The sequence below is a fragment of the Camarhynchus parvulus genome, chromosome 6 (assembly GCF_901933205.1).
Source record: "Camarhynchus parvulus chromosome 6, STF_HiC, whole genome shotgun sequence".
Taxonomy (NCBI): domain Eukaryota; kingdom Metazoa; phylum Chordata; class Aves; order Passeriformes; family Thraupidae; genus Camarhynchus; species Camarhynchus parvulus.
Window position 1 is genome coordinate 11962024 of NC_044576.1, and position 15295 is coordinate 11977318.

The following is a 15295-nucleotide window of genomic DNA, read 5'->3' on the forward strand; positions in this document are numbered from 1 at the left end:
GTAATGAGTTATCTTCCCGCCCTGCCAATCATTTCTCAAAAGGCAGCCCCACTCTCCAGCTCTTTAGCTTTATTCACCACTCACAGGTGCTGGGAAGGCTGTGTCTGCTTCCACAAGTGCAACTGCTGCTGTCTCACAACAGCACTTGTCTACACTTTGGTCCTTTTGTCAATGCCATCCATGCATGTCCTCAGCATTTTCATGACCCTTGTCTGCACAGAGCCCATTCTCCCATCAGCTTTTATCTTCCCAGATCACCAAATAAAATAACTTCTAGATCAGCAATGATGGAAAAAGAATGCAAACAAAGCCGTTTCAATCCCTGTACCCACATTTAAACTGGCTGCCCTCTAGACACAGACCATGAGCCTTTTCACACCAGCAGCTCTGCCAAAGAAGTCTCTGGAAGCCTTCTGATCTCCAACGCCAACACATTCCCCTGATGATACAAGTTTAACCTCATGAGAAGGAAAGAAAGGAGCTGCTCCACACAGGTTAAACTGGAGCTGTGCCAAATTTGGGTTACACCAGCTATTTTTTTTTTGAAGGTACAAATGGGTTCACACATTCAAGTTTCTTTTTGAGTCTACTGTGCAATTACCTGAACTACTACCAAAACTCTGCCAAAAATACAGAGTTGCAGGGACTTGTAGGAACTTGCCTGAATGGCACAAGAACATTCTGGCAAACGTGGATATAGTTTTGCTTGGGGGGTTCAAACAAGTACACTTGCAGATTACTAAAATGGATGGGAGGTTAAACTGGAAACTACTAAACTCAAACAGCTTCTTCTTCCAAAGACTGACATGACACTGCCAATCTGCTTTATGGCAATACACTAATTCTATGGTTAATAAAGTCAACAATTTTGTTTCTATGTTAACACACACAAGACAAATTTTGCTGATACCTAGGCTTTAACTTTTCTTTTAAATCTCCCACAAGTCCCCAGCCTGCAGTTCTAGCAGAAAATGTTACTTCTACCTTAAAATGACCTTATTTAGAGGAGAGCATTCAAATTGCTGACAAGACACACTGCTTCAAGCTGGCATCCTCCCTCCTATTGCCATCAGTGCATCTTTATTTACACACAGCTGTTATTTTTTGTATTTTAGCTTTGGTTTTGGACATTTCTTGAGGACTTCAAGCACAAAATCCAAGGTTCAAGGATTATAGGCCAAGAAAACCCCAAACAGAGGTGAAAAGCACCGAAATGTATTGATTTAGTAATATGTAACAGGTGTCATCATATTTTGAATACAGTGACCCTGGGTATGCATATTCCAGTATGCTGGCTCCAATAGTTGAAATAAAAAGAATGAAAAAAAGAGGTCTTTTCACTCATTCTAACAACACCAACATCAGCCTGTAAAAATCAGTTTTGAGTAAATGAGTTATCAGCAATTTAAGTTTTTGTTCTAGAATGGAAAAACAAAAAATGAGGGGAACTTGCAATGGAAATTTCTGCAATTAATAACCTAGTAATAGAAAGTCAACAGCATTTTTAATTTATGCCATCTCCCAGCCCCCCAGATGCTAACAGCTGTTCATTAATACATCAGTTTGGAGGCCCCATACACTTCTCCTTCCTGCAACTCCAGCTATGTGAAGAGGAAGCACAGGAGCTCTCTGAAGGATCACATCGCTAAAACTGTTTTCAGTCCCCTAGGAACAGTGGTCTTGCTCCACCCCTTTTATTACTAATATTATTTTGAAGTCAGACACAAGATGGTCCTTGATCAAATTTTCAGAAGTTGAAACTTCAGCAACACCCTGGGAGAAAGCCCAAAATGCCTAAATAAATCAAAACCACACAGAGCTTGTATCCAACAGAGCTGTGTTGTCCATGTCCTGACAGCTTCTATCTAGCCAACAAATTACAACCAATTAAGTGCTTTGCAAAGAAAGTTTTCTGTTTACTGTAATGCTTGGGGGGGGGGGGGTGGGGTGGGAAAAGTTAGGAGGCATTACTCCAAACATATTAAAATAATTAATCCATCCACAAACACCACTGGAAATTGCCCTGGGTTTCTCCAAAGGACTTTAGTTTTGTTATTGTATGTAATTATAGTATTCAAGAGTTCCTAACCAGGTTCTGCAAACATTAGGTCAGTTAGAATAAAGGAAATTGATTATTTCTTGCAACTCCTAGTCCTTCCCTTCCACTAAAAAAAAGAAATTAAAAAAATTGACATGTAGATCAGTTGTTTATTCTTTTTAATCTAAGATCCTGACATATGACAAGGAAAAGCCAAGCTCATAACACTATCAGCATCTTACTGCAAGAATGCTAAAAAAAAAACAAAGCTCTGCTTCTCCATAGCCATACATCCAAAAACATGAGCAAAGTCAAAAGGTAAATGGACTAGCAGCCTGAAACACTGATTTCAGAATTTATAATTTTGAAAAAGTAAACCTAAAAACAAATAAGTATTTGGAACCTTTATCATGCTTCCCCAATCCTAGTATCTCCTCACTGTTAGTCTAAAGCATTTTGCATTCAAATGACAAAACCTTCATGTTCCTGAGAAATGCTTTTAATAAAAGCAGTTCAGTACCTGGTGGTGCAAATGAGCTTTCTCTTCCACATAGGGAAACTCTGGTCACATAGTTGAGTACAAAGATACTTAAATGTTAATCTAATGGTCAAATCTAAAAACACTTTCTGAAAAAGGTGAGTTACCACTGAATGAAAACAGGTTACATCCTCATTTTATAAAGGTCTTGATTCACAGTATTCCATAACCTATCAAGCAACTACATTTTTCTTGAAGAGATTTCAACCTTTTGAAAGAGAGGCACAGAAGAGAAGCAGAGACTAAACCATGACAACTTGCAAGAGGCCTTCTTGTCCTGCTTACAGCTTCGTTTGCACTGCTCATGTGTGCTGATAACGGCACAACACAGCACAGAACCCCTGGCACCTTCTGTACCCTCCCAGACACAATGCAAGAGTCCCTTGGATGTAAATAATGCATTTTGATGCACATAACCCATGGCACAGGTAACCTCCACTGCTTTTTAGTTGGACGATTTTGAGGATCTGCTTTCAGGAGGGCAGGAAACAGGAGCAGCAGATCTTGCAGGACAAAGAGGGTGCTTCAGAATAAACTCCCTTGTTTGTCACCTGTGTGATCCCTGCATTCTGTTTAATATGGGCCTTTGTCCCTGGCCTAAATTCAAGTGAGCATTGTAAATTATTAAAGCATACTTTTCAGAAGATTTTTAAGCTCTCACAGAAACATCTATGAATCTCTGGTGCAGCACTCCAGCACCAGTGAGAGCAGGTTGTGAGTCCCAAAGCCAATTTAGTTTATTCAAACAGAATGACAATGTATGATTTCAGATGACTCTGGATAAAGAACCCAAGAAAGTGTTTTGCTACAATGGTATACCCCAAAATTAAGGGACAGCTGAAGAATAAAGCATTCATTTCATTCTGATACGCTTTGCTAAATAATTACATATATTAAATAAAATTAAAAAAAAACCCAACTCAACAAATAAAAACCTCCCACCCTACACTGTCCATCTTTTTCACTACAAGTACCATATGTAAATAGACCACCAGATTTCAATTCTTGACTTGTTGCCAGAGAGCTTTTGCAGTATGTTTCTCTCTCAAAAAAAACTTATCTCTGAAGGTTAAAACAAGCTTGACAATAATAGTCAGATGCCATTTATCTGCACAACAAATTCAGTTACAAACCATCAATATTTATTTGACATAAATCTCAAGCCCTCTTCCAAGTTACAAGTTACATAAATTAATCTTACTCAAGATATTCATCAACATATTTTCTAACTTTAATATCAATACAAAAACATACACCAAGTACCCCTTGTCATAGAGAGCAGCTGTTTGCACTTAGCTATCTCTACCTTAATCTTATATTTGGCTAAGTTAACAAAATTAATATTCTAGCTTCTTTTCTCTTAAGCTTCAAGGTGAAACTGTGTCAAGTTAAAAATATGAATAATAAGTTATTAGTAACATACAGAACTTGCACAGATCAGAGGAAAACAAAGCAATTGCAGTGTAAAATGCACAGGATGTTTTTAAAACGTAACAAATTCATAAAGAACTTTGTAAACCTTACAATGTAAACCTTTGGATCTTCCAAAAATACAGCTGGGCAAATATTTAGGAAAAACTATAGCAAGTGATACCTTTAGAAAGAAAGGACAGATTTTTATAGGGCTTCTTAAAACTTCAATATTAAATTGTCCAGTGCTCTGATATTATCACCAGCAGTTATGTCACTACATGAAGAATGTAGAGCCACAGACCAAGTTCACTGGTTTCCCTCAAGCCCAAAATGAGACATCATGATGTATTTACAAATTCCTGCTCTACTCCTAAAATTCTTAGGGCACCAAAGATATTCCTATACCCGCCTCCTGCCAGGAGGCACAGAGGCTGCAATAAAAGCAAGCCAGAAGAACACCTGAGGTTTTTCAGAGTTGAATTCAGCAGCTGATGATTATTTAAGCATATGGTCAATGTAAGCACTTTTCTGAGTAAGGACAAACTTAACATGTGCTTGACTGAACTTGAGCTCAAACAGATTTAAAATTTAACTCAAAACTGGCTGAATTAACAGTCACACAAAACAGACCTGAATATACTCTGGCTCTTTCTACATACGTAGTTTTTAGAGTACAAAACACTCTGTCCTCTCTTTTTCGAGATTACCATCAATAGTCACCAATTGCCCCTACTGATTTAATACACAAATACTTTGGAAGAGAAGAACACACTCCCTCTGAAGAAGTGATTTTGAGGATTTAGCTCAAAGCAAATGGCTCTAAGACAAAAGGCAATTTACTCTTCCTGCCCAGCACAAAGACTGCAACCTGTGAGAAGTTTCTTCCAAAAGAAACAAATCCAATCAAACAACTAAATTATTCTAAGCAGTTTTAGGATAAGCTTTACTCATTTTGTATCACAGCAATTAGAGGTATAACTAATAAACTTTTGCCCAATTCTGAAGCCCGTAACTGAAACACCCTGAATGCATGCCTCAAGACATCTAAAAATATAGTACCTACACACTATTTTTTTTTTTTTGGTAAATATAGTGTGTGGTGGCCCACAGTGGCTTGAGGACAAGAGCATGGTTGTGCAGTGTCAGCAAGCTCGGTGAAACAATTTAGACAAATAAGTGTTATCTTCTGTTCATCAACAATGATAACTTAACAGTATTTTTCATTCCTGTAACACATGGGGAAAACTAAAGCTATGTTTCAAGACCAATAATTACATGACAATTTTCAAAGAGAACAAGACAAAGGCACCTTCATCTTATTCTAGCCATTCTCTTTCTTGGAGAAATATGATCTTTTAAAAGCTCCATCTCTTTGCTTGTTATTACTTGGTCTTTCCATCTCAAAAAGATATGAAAACCAGTTGTAATTCAAGGCTAATTCAGTCTCTAATTAGTTTGGAATCTTAAAGTCTCTGATCCTATGTGTTAAAATTAATTTTTATCATGTCTGATACTTCACGGATGTGTCATGTTCTTGCTAATCTGGATCAGCACTTTTGGCAAAATTTTATTATGAGTAGAGTACTATGGAGAAATTTCAAATATCAGATCTTGTGAAAATGCACCAGAAAGCAAAAATGAAAATAAAGCAGCTCAGTTGATTCAAGGGAGAGGAGAGATTTAGGGAAGACAATCCTCTTCCAAAATTCTACATCAAGTTGTCCTTTGACCTTAAGAAAGGGAAAGAAATATATATCAATTCAAAACTGTTCACTCTAGCCACTTTTCTTAGGTGCTGCACTTGACCACTACACGTAAAATAGAACGGAGATCCTCTTTATTCTTAAACCTGGTTTCAAATCAATTGCAGTCTACAGGACAGCACAGACAGATTGAAAGAGGATGAAATATGTCCTACTGGAGCAAGTTTGGTTTTATTGACATGATGGGTCTATTTGTTGGGGCTGTCTTACTGATAGGGAATGCATTGAACCCAAGGAGAAGCAAAATTTCATACTCCCATTATATACTCTCATCTTCCATCAAGAGCACCTACTCTAAAAGCAGCCTCAAATTTACTCTAGTCTGAGCCATGAGACTTGGGCACATTGTAAGATGTGAAGATGTTCTCAACTGATTGGTACTATCTCAGTGTAGCACTGGGTGAGTGCAGTCACACACCACTCTGCCTCTCAAGAGAAGTTTCTTTCCAAAATGTCACTGGTGCAAGCCAGCTGATCAGGCACATGGTAATCAGTCCAAAACCACCACAAGGCTTGGCACCACATTCAGTATTTCCAGAAAGGAAGCCAGATGTATATTAATAAGGATAGAAGAAACCAGACAAATGAACACAGGTCAAGGCAGTAGAGAAATATGTTCCACATCACCCCTCATCAGACCTGCCTCAAAGGATGCTTAACTCAAAGAATCACAGAATCAGTTAGATTGGAAAAGACCTCCAAGATTTCCAAGTCCAACCTACGACTGAACACCACCTTGTCAACCAGACTGTGGCACTGAGTGCCACCTTCTGTCACAACTTGTGCCACAGTTGAGACAGCCACAACACACAGAGTATCACTACACAATTTCAGAAAGCTTTAAGCATTTGCCCAGAATAACACCCTACCTCATCAGTAGGCTTCAGGCATCTGCCCATACAGAGTAACATCATTCCACTCCAGAAGACTGCAAGTATCTGCTCCTCTTGTTCTTTAGCCCAGCCTTTTATACCCCTCCTGTTGATGCATCGCACCTGTGTGCCCTCTGTTCCCTTTGGTGGTTGGTCAGTGCCCCTGGGCACTCCATGGCTTATTGCTGTCAATGATGTTCACCTGCTTCTCACAGCTGTAGCCAGTTGGGGATGAGGCTCGGCCCCACTCCCAATTACCACAAACTGTGTGCCTACACAACATCCAGTCTTTTCTTTAACACCCCCAGGGATGGTGACTCCACCACCTCCCTGGGCAGCCCATTCTCATGTCTAACCACCCTTTCTGTGAAGAAATTCTTCCTGATGTCCAAACTAAACCTCCCCTGGTGCAGCTTCAAACTGTTTCCTCTTTTCCTGCCACTGGTTGCCGGGGAGAAGAGACCAATTCCCAGCTGGATGCAACCTCCTTTCAGGTGGGTGTAGAGACTGATAAGGTCCCCCCTGAATCTCCTCATCTCCAGGCTAAACAACCCCAGCTCCCTCAGGTGCTCCTCACAGTGCTTGTGTTCTAGATCCCTCAGCAGCCTTGCTGCCCTTCTCTGGACACATTCCAGCAGCTCAAAATCCTTCCCTAACTGAGGGGCCCCAAACTGGACACAGCACTTGAGGTGGGGCCTCACCAGTGCCAAGTACAGGGGGATGATCCCTTGCCTGGTCCTGCTGGCCACACTACTGCTGATCCAGGCCAGGATGGCATTGGCCAGTGGTCAAGCAGGCACCCTGCTGGCTCACATTCAGCCTGCCATTAATCAGAACCCCAGGTCCTTTCTTCCTGGCCACTGTCCAGCTGCTCTGCCCCAGCCTGTAGCACTGTAGGGGGCTATGGCCAAAGTGCAGGAGCCAGCACCTGGTCTTGTTAAACCTCACATCATTGTATTCAGCCCATCTTTCCAGCCTGTTCAGGTCCCTCTGCAGAGCGCTCCTGCCCTCCAGCAGATCAACACTCCCTCGCTACCTTGGGGTCATCTGCAAATTTTCCTCCATATCACAAAGTGAGAAACTGAAACCTATAACCATTACAAAACAGGGGGCTGAAACCCGAGCTCCTATTTGCTGCTCTGGCATGCCCTGAACCCCATGAAAACATCCAGTTGAAGTAATGTTCAGGCCAGAAATTTGACTGACAGATTTTAACTCCACTGAAATGTTCATGCCAGGCTGAGGTATAACTTCACATACTCTGGCTCCACACCTCTGCAGCAGACTGCATGCAACTTCTTTCTGCTTATCTTCTAACAAAATCACTACCTTTAAAAGAATGGTTTCACAAACTCCTACAAAAGGAAAACAAGTGGACTAGCACATGTACTCAGTCTAAGCTGAATTTGTTCTTATGAACTGGACTCAATGCTTTCTTTCACATAACACTCAGCCAACTGTACAGTTTTATAAGGTGCCAGAGGAATGTATTTCCTGTTATCTGAAACACATCACTTCTAGAGCACATGAACGACAGTTTGTGTCGTCTACAATAAACTAAGAGGGCTGTCAAGTCTGATGGCATATTAGTTTGTCACTTGTAACAGGCAAAGCTGTGTGAGCAGATTAGACAATGCTACATAATTCAATAATTTTATCATGTATTCTACTTGACATTACCAGCTATTCCTCATGATTTCATCTGCCTATGAGACTACAAGCCAGATGCAGAGCCTTTTTGCTAAAATGAATACTGTCTATCCATACACAAACAACATTGTCTAACCCACAAAATGCAAGCTTGGCATTCAACACCAAAAAGCCCCCTTCAACTTTAATTCCTGAAAATTCACACATGGAAAAAAAAAAATTCATGCCATAGCAAAAAGCCTCTGACAGCATCATTTTAGGAAAATCAAGTACCTAATATATAGAACAATATATAGTATATAGAATACAAATATATAGAAATCCTTTACACACAGACATCTCTATACATGCATACAGTTATCATGACTTAAGGAAATAGATAGTTATCAATGCGTAGAACAATGGGAGGCACCTACTTGGGAACCAGCAATAGTCTTTAAAAGAGTAGCAGCACATCGGCCACATGCATGTATTTGCAAGCATTGCAGCTTGCCTTGTAAACACAACTTCTAGTTCTAAGGCTCCAAAGAAAGTGGGAACAGACAAGATGTAAGTTTCAGACCTTAGGAGGAATTATAGACACACTGAGTGAACTACTTACAATGGGAATTAAAATTTTCCCTGGAAATACCTTCTCATTTCAAAATACAGAAGAAACAAGAATTAAAATATTTTGCTCCACTTCTTTTGCACTTGACACTTCTTTGCAGGTATTCAATATGAAAAACTGTTTTGTACCAATACAAAAAATCCCAAGGGAGCAAAATGGGCCAAAATATTTTGCTCAAACTTTTGTTAGTTGACCACAACTCAGAGAATTGCAGCTAAAATGGCAGCAAATATACGAGTGTGGATAAGGCATTAGCAAAATCCAAACTACTGAAAAAGCACTGGGTTATGCTGAAAAAAATTCCTTTAAGTCTGATATCTGCCCATAGAGAATCAGCCTATCAAATTTTTAAAGGGCATTTCTTTTAACTAAACTTCTGTAATATATTTTATGCAGAGTTACATTACTAATACTTTCCATGGGACTTCACACAGAAGTACCAATTACATCCTCCCTCTAAGAATCTGTGGAGGCAGAAGAAGGGACAAATCATTATGCTTTCAAGTTTTATCTATAAAACATCTGCACACTCGTTTTTTTCATGTCAAAAATCCAAACAAGAAAAGCAGTTTCTCCCAAGTTTGCTGAGATCACACGTTAACAACAACTCGGTACAAGGAGTGATGCCCTCCCCTGCAAGAGCAGCTCAAAGTGTACACCCTGGTCCTACACCGCTTGCAAGCTGCTTCAGCTCTCTCAGCCAACTTTGGCCCAGAGCCACCCAAAGCTATTGCTAATGTGATGCAGTCAGAAACTTATTCTTATGATGGGCAAGGATTTGTTTTGTGTTTCTAGAAATCTCATTTTGTTTTAGGAGTGTAAAGAGAGAAAAACTCACATCCCAACTTTGTGAACATATAAATCAGTGTAGCCCATGATGAAAACTTGTTCTTCACAGCTTGTAAGTGCAACGTGTTCAGATGCAAATGTCCTTATCAGTATTTACTCTTAGCAAACTCGTTGGTTTATTTTTCCTTTATGTTGCAGATATTTGTGTCACTTTCCAGCTGTTTATGTAATTCTGATCTAAATCAGGGTTGATAGCAATTTGCAACATCCCCATTTGATTTTTTCAAATAACTGTTCTAGGAAGTCTTTCAAATGAGTTATTCTGAAGATGTAGAGAGTTTCTGATTTACTAAGCAGTTTAAAACAAAAACATGACAAAAAAGAATCAGAAGGACTGGAAAAGCCACTCATCCAGTTCCCCTGATACCTCCCTGGTACAGGTAGTTAATCAAGATACTGAACAACTGCCTTCCTATTGTATTCAGACAAGTTCCTTGATGATTAGTTCTGCTTCCAGCTTCCATCTGAAGTTATTATAATGACTAATAAATCACTAACTGTATATCAGGCAATCACTGCATTACATTTCTAATGTGATGCCACCATATACAAAACAACGTATTTAAAAGCAAATTTGCCTCTTCTTTTAACCTCTATTTCTATTACCAAACATTAAAAAGGTGCAGCTATCACTTCAGTCACCACCAGATACTGCAAGGAAGACCACATATGTAGTGAACATAAGAGACAGAAGTGACAGAAATTGATAAAAACTTCATCACATGGCTGACACCCCATATATCAAAGCCCTAAATCTCATTCTCTGCTTGCCTCCAATTTCCATCAAAGCCTGCCAGCTGCACATTTATTGAGAAGTTTGTGATCTGACAGCTTCTGTATTACCAACATTAATGATGCATCAGTCTCCAGAATTACTGGGGAAACAGTCCAATTGATTTTATTATTATACAGAGTTCCTCACATTTCATTTCAGGCAGCTTCCTACCACAAATTTTAGCAATAACTAAAAATGCTACACAGCTGATGCACAAAATGCTGGGGCGAAAGATGGTTACCACAGCTTCATGCCACTCCATTCTCCCTCCAGGAGAGCTCCAAATCACTCAGACACCACTATGTAACCCATGAGTTATTGGTCCATAGCTAAAAGGGCTTACACATTACAGGGCAATAAACAGTGCAGCACTAATATTCACTGATTTGCCCAAGAAAGCTACAAACATACACATGATGTCATCAGCTCCCAAAAAAAGCAGTTTTCTCAAAGTCTTCTAAATCCCATTCAAAAAAAAATTCCCCAGGGCTGTGGCAGGCAGGGGGGCAGGCAGAGAGAACTTTCAAGGTGTTATTTCCATACAGACTGAAATTGTTTCCACAGGTACCATAAAGAGAACACGTTTTCTTTGCAGCAAGTAGCCCACTTTAGTCTGTCCTTTTCATCCTAGAAAGGTCTCTTCACTTAAACAAATAACAATCACAGGTAATAAAAAGATGCAATACAAGAAATCAAGCTTATCGGGGCTTTTTTCAATCATGACCAAATATTTTAAATATATACATAACTTGACATTTCCAGAATCAGTTAGGAAAGGATCTCTGTGAAATACACAGTATTTGTTTCCAGCAGTCCCCAAAGTTACTATGTCTTTTTGTTTGGTTTTTTTTTTTGTTGTTGTTGTTTTTTTACAAGCCTGGCTACAACTTAGCAGAGAATTTTTCCTGTCACTTTTTAAGTTTGAAAGAGAACACATAAATGCTGTCATAGTTTCAAGGTTCTGCATCTCTGGGGAAGGGGGGAGTTAGCAAGACAGAAATACAGTTTTCCTTCTCTATTTTTGATCTCCTAAGTTCAACTTTTCCAAAGGTCACGAAGAAAATATTTTTAAGCACTTGTATTAACAGTGGCTTACTCACTTCCTTGGATAGACAAGGTCTGCAGCACAGTGACAAGAGAAATACATCAGATGGAACAAATAAGAACTGCTGCCGAAGTAGAATGAGATCCTTTCACATTTACCTTTTTTAACTTGACAACAGCAATTCAGTGATGGTGAGTTTTGTAAGAAATGAATTTGAGTTATTAGAGGAGATAGACCTTCAAACGAATCAATACTAGTGCTTTAAAAAGCCTGCTACAAAAGAAAGTACTATATCTGCTTCTATAGAAACTCCTCCCTAACTCCATAGCAAGATCTCAAATTAGAAGCACTAGAGGAAAAAAAAGCTCATCACTAGCAAATGCACAGAGAGTAGCAAGCTGCTTCCAGATGTGTAACACAACCCAGACCTTACACAAGTAAGTGGTACAAAATGCTTGTTCCATTTTTCTTTCTTGTTTTCTTGCAGTCCACTCTTTAAGGGACATGTAACATATTCTTCTGTGAGGAACAGACACAACGTCAGCCTGCATCCTTCCCTCAGGCTCTGCTGCCCAGCAAAGAGCAAACATATCTGGACATACGCATTACCTATATTAATGATGGGATCACCTAAAATGGATCCCAGTCTTAACTGTGCTCAGATTCACAAATTCAGACATAGAGCCATGCTCCATACTGCCCACCTGGCACCTGCCAGAGGGACAGTTCGGCTGTGATTAACACCTTACTGATCACAGCCTGAAAAGCCAAGGGCAAGTGAAATGGGCCCTCGTTCACTTCAGTACAAACAGTTCAGCAGCTCCCAGACAGAAGCTGAAATGTCGGAGGAAGGGGCAATGTAGGCCAGCCCTTCTGAGCAGGAAATCGAACAGACCAGTCCAAAGCAGCAGATTTAGTGCGCGCTGGTTTTCTTATTGTTTAGCTTTTGGTTTGCCTTTTCTTTTGTTTTCTTTGTTTAAGTGCTACCTAATTATCCACTTACATATGTATAAAACTTCCACCAATACTTGTATCTGGCATCAAGTGCAGCAGATACTTTGTTAGCATTACCTTTTGAGGTATCAAAAAAAAAGAAGCAAACCACTCAGGAAGATAGAATTAGTTTGAGAATGCAGAACTTTTAAAGTATCTTCCTGACTGCAATGAGAACAGGTTTAAATATTCACAGACAGTTTAGAGAACAGTCACAACCAAATCTTTTTACTTTACTGGAACAGCTTACATTTAAACACACACATTAAGAAAACCCCAAAACATTGCAATTATTTTATAACACATGTGACAAACTGAATGCAGGAAACTAATATGGAGTTCATTAACTTGGGAACAAACAGTTCTTATAATTAGTTACCAGAAAATATTCAGCATGCATTTACAGGTTTATTCTTGAATCATGAAGTACAACTCTATGCACTAAGGTTGAATACCACGGAGGGGGGAAGGAACAAAAACCCTGAAGTAGTTAAAATACCATCAGCTACCCCATGATCTCCTAGATAAAGAACGAAACTTACACTGTCTATTTGTGCATACAGCCACTCCTATTGTTAGAAAGCTGTTTTTCACCATGCAAAGTGACAGTTTCTGTAGGTTGAACACTAGCATGAGTAAGCTGATAAAAATCACGTTAAACTGAGACTTTTATCTCTCTTATACAGCTGGTGCAGATGCAGGCAGTCATACTACTATTAATGTTTCAGATTATTAAAAAGACTGCTTAAGTGGAAAACGTTTAATATTCATTAAGTCTCTTTCGTATCTGGTTAGATTCTTCCCTCTCCTCTGCCTTGTGCTTCACTTACTACATTTTTTCACCTGGGCCAAAAAATGCAACTACAAAACCATCATTCTTTTGCTTTTAGAAAACACTCAATGTTGCTAAATAGAAAGGGATTTCTTTCCCTTTGGAAGCTGGAAAGGAACATTTACTCAGCAGAAAAACATACCCAGCTTTCAACTTAAACCAACAAGTGCTTTTAACATACACTGACTTATGGTAAAAGCAAGTCACACTAACGTAATCTGTTCTGATAAGCCATTATTACATATTATTATATTAATAATTAGGCTCCCGGGAATGGGCAGGAAGTACACAGCAATGGAAGATGGGCCCTGGGAGACTGCACCGACCAACAGCAGCCCTGAACCCCGCATCCTCAAAGCAAGGGTTCATGACTACTGTGCACAGATTACGTGAGGCCAAATAAATTATACCTCATGCCAAATAAATCCCCAGGGGAGAATGACGACAGGAAAAAACCATGCCTAACAATGAAGGCCATGACTTGACCTGCACGGCAAATTTTATTATCACAGTTCATGCAGCTTTCTGAGTGCTTAGTAAATGCATAAATGTCCTTAAAGTATTAACTTTATTTCCTAAAACAACCTTGTTCCATCGCAACCACACCTTAAACTGTGGCTCCAGTAGGCTGCTGTGTGAAAATGAATTTGTTAGTGAGAGCCACAAACTTGAGCTGCATCCCATCAGAGGCCTCTGGGCCGTGTGCGCCAAGCTCCACACCAAAGCGGGATGGTTTGGGTGGGAAGGGGCCTTTCCACCTTTCCCTGCAAGATGGGAGCATGGGGCTGCTCGCAGCCAGGGGCTGAAGCCCCCCTGCCCCTCAGCATGGCCATGGGGCCCGCTCCCCACAGGCACAGCCATGGGGCCTGCTGCCCACAGGCACCGTGCCCGGCCTCAGCCCGGACCGTGCCCAGGCCCTGCTGCTGCGCCCCTCATGGCTCTCTCCCCTCAGGATCCTTCCTCTTAATTGCCTCCACTGCCCTCACTCCAGAGCAGCTGCAGGGAGCCTCAGAGCCCCTCCACAGAGCTGTGTCCCATGTCCCTCTGAAGATGGGGTGCTCAGGGCACCAGCAGCTCTGCCACAGTCCTCGCACGCCCAAGATACCACTCATCCTCCTCAGGCCTCCATTAAAAAATAAGCAAACTTATAGCCCTTTTGGAAATAAACATAATAAAAAAATTTAAAAGGTGTCTCAATTTTAAGAGTTAACACAAAAAAAAAGAGAGAAAAAAAAAAGGTGAAGTAGCTTGAGTTCATCTCCTCAGTGGTAATAAATAAGGCCTAAGCTTGGAGGCAAAGTTAACCACAATCCTGGGACTCGATCCAAGTCTCCCATGACAATAGGAAAACATTAGAACTCTAACATTCAAAATATTATTTAACTTTTAAAGCCTTAGCACAGTTCAAAGTCTCCTTTGTGGAACAGCGCTTTTGAAAATGTCGGTTGCCTTCCAGAGACCATTTCCTCCTAATCAGGCCCGGCATTATTTAAATAGCGAGGAATACCAGCAAGAATAGGAATCGCTTGGCTGAGCCAGGAAGGGAGAGAGTCTTTAAAATGACTGCAGAATTTTTAAATGCTGGTAAAAGGCCTAATCCTATATAATGATTTACAAAATGACAAGGAATATAGATTTACTGTGACAGTTTGAAAGGATACCAACATAAATAAAATTACTGCACACATGATGGCAGCCCCCCCACTGTCCCCTCAGTGGCTGCTGTGCCCATAACCAGAGCCCTTCACCACCCAGGCCTCTCTCAGAGGCAAAGCCAAGGAAAAAACAGAGCAACTTAAAAAGCAAATTATTTGGTCCAAAGTCAGAAATTCTTTCCAAAGCACCAGCTTATTCTTGCCAGCACAGCAGTTCATGGGTAACACTTCTTTGTATGGTTAATCTAGATCTAAAAACAAA

General features: G+C 40.2%; 1 protein-coding gene across 4 annotated transcripts in view; it reads right to left on the minus strand.

Annotated features, from left to right (window-relative positions):
- The window catches only part of ZMIZ1 (zinc finger MIZ-type containing 1), a 338520-nt gene that overhangs the window by 300579 nt on the left and 22646 nt on the right, over positions 1-15295 (minus strand). The window lies entirely within an intron of this gene.